The sequence below is a fragment of the Condylura cristata genome, unplaced genomic scaffold, assembly GCF_000260355.1.
Source record: "Condylura cristata isolate star-nosed mole 26May11 unplaced genomic scaffold, ConCri1.0 scaffold00029, whole genome shotgun sequence".
Classification (NCBI taxonomy): Eukaryota; Metazoa; Chordata; class Mammalia; order Eulipotyphla; family Talpidae; genus Condylura; species Condylura cristata.
The window spans coordinates 14260695-14263141 of NW_004567130.1; positions in this window are offsets into that span (position 1 = coordinate 14260695).

The window sequence follows — 2447 nt, forward strand, 5'->3', positions numbered from 1 at the left end:
CTTCTTGGTGCCCCTCAAGTGTGGCATGCAGTGCTGGACCGAGGGGCTGCCTCTCCCAGAGCTGGTCTGCCCTTTCTGAAGCCCCCAGGAGAATAACTCTATGTGGAAGGGAGAAGCTGGTTGTTGCTAAGAAACCTTTGAGCATTACCTCTAGGGAGGTACATGTCTGGAGGAGCAGTGGGGCAGAAAATAATTGGTTCCTTGAGGATTTCAAAGACCCTGGCTGTAAAAGCCATGGCAAGAACCCCTTTCTTTTCCTCCAGGAGTGATCATGACTTAGCTTAAGCTCTGGCTTCCCCAGCTTCATCAGGACACCACCAACCCCTTAGTTGCTATGTAACTTGACCTCTCAGAGCCACCTGTAAATTGGGAATAAAGGTGCCTCCCTCTCAGGGTTATAGTGAGGACCAAATATACTAATGCATCTTTCAATTCATGGGAGGTGAAAAAGCCAGACACAACTAGCCATGTGTGACACCCTAAGCAGAGAGGTGTTTGAACCCCTTGTTTAATAAAAGACTGGAATTAAGATGCCTGGCAGGCTCTTTCAGAGTATATCTCAAATAGCCTCTAAAGCAATGCCTTAAAGACTGTGGTTGGGTCTCTGCATAAAAGTCAGCTCACTTTATCTTCACAGCAGTCCCACTGGGCAGATACTATTAGGTACAAATAGTGAAAGCAGGACTCTGGAAACCACACTTGATAAGAACCCATGGTGAACTCCCAACTCACTGGCGACTGATCTAAGCAGAGCGTTTTCTATTGTCCACAAATTGGCCTAAAATGTGACTGGACAAAAGCACAGGACACTTCCTAGCAGTTCTTGTCCTGGTCCTCCACATCCTGTGCCCAGATCAGACAGAGTGGGCGTTTCTTGAGCCAGCTCTGTCCCAGCTGAGTGGCTGAGATGTTTCCTTCTACTCCTGCTCAGGGGAATGCCCTTGTGTGCTGGGCCAGTGACACCAAAGCACCGAGACAATGGCAGCCATTGGACAGAGACTGATTTGGAACGTTGATTGGCAGGACTTGGAGTCAGACAGCCGTGGTCCCAGTCCTGGCTTTCCCACCAACCAACTTTGTGAGCCAGTTGCCTAGAACATACATTTCTCACCTATAAAGTAATTGGGTCCAAAGGTGGTGGAGAGGATGGAGTTTCTAAACTTAGAAAAGGCCCCAGCTATTATCAGCGTTGTTAAACATTCCTAAGAAGGCTGATCTTTAGAGGTGGGGAACTGGTCATAAAACCATGTGTTTGACTAAGCAAATATATATATCTAGAGGACTTCTTGGTGGAATTCCCTTTAGGAGGCACCCACCAGGTCACAGAAACTTCCAGACTCTCAGCTGAAAAATGGCCAGCTTTTTGTTGCATTCTAATCCTACACTTATCATTTTTTATGTGACTTTCTTTTTCGTTTTAGGCCAGTGACTGACTTCACTTATCTCAGGTATGGATGTGAGGGCCTATGGGATTTTCATTTGCTTAACAAATACAAATTGAATGGTAACAAGGTGCTAGGAACAAACGAAAAGTCTGTCTAGGATAAATTTACCTCCACCACAAGTTAAAGAAAGAAAAACAATAGTAAAGGGAGAGGGGAAGGAAGAAGACTGGCAGAAGCTGACTGAGGAGTTTAAAACATCCCACGCAGGCGGGAAATAGGCAGAACTGTGCGACTTTATGGCTGAGTTCATTAAGCAATACTTACTGGTTTAGCGATTTCATCACAAAGCAGTATTTCAGTACGGAGCCTTGGGACAACAGAACCACTGATTTTCTTAATAGTGATTTTTGCTTTCTCCCCCGGCATTTTAAGATGAGCATTTACAAGCACAGGGAAAAGCTGGAAAGTGCAAACACCCGTCTATCTACTCTAAAGTGTGCTACTAATATTTTAATACACTAATTGCATTTTTTTTACAAATGACGTTACTGGTAGGGTTGATGGAAGTATCAGTTTTTCTATGACGATCAGAACTGTGATTTCCCCAAGGATAGGGGTGTGTCGGGGTAAAAAAAAACAAAAAAACAAAAACAGGGCTTTCCAGCCCAGGGAAGGTAGCTGTCTGGGAATCAGACTCAATGGGGTGGAGGAACAAAAAGCGCCGGAAAAACAACTTCCGCTGACCTCTGCCGCTCTGTGTGGTCTGTCAGTTAAACAGAGGACTTGAGTCTCCAACAGCTCGGGCATTTTTGGCTGGGAGGTCTAAGGGATCATCTTTCTTCCGCTCTAGGCTAGCCTCTAAAGGGCAGAGGAAGACAGCGATGGCGGCGCCGGCGTCCATCCTGGGCACAGGAAAACAAATGAAACGCCCCAGGACGCCAAGGGGCCGAGAAATCTGCAGCTTGACTGTCCGTCCCGCTTGCGACGCTCCTCGGGTGCTGCGGCCCCCGGCCGGCTGCGGGTACCGTCCTGCGGCGGCTGCAGGCTCAGGCCGGCCCCGCG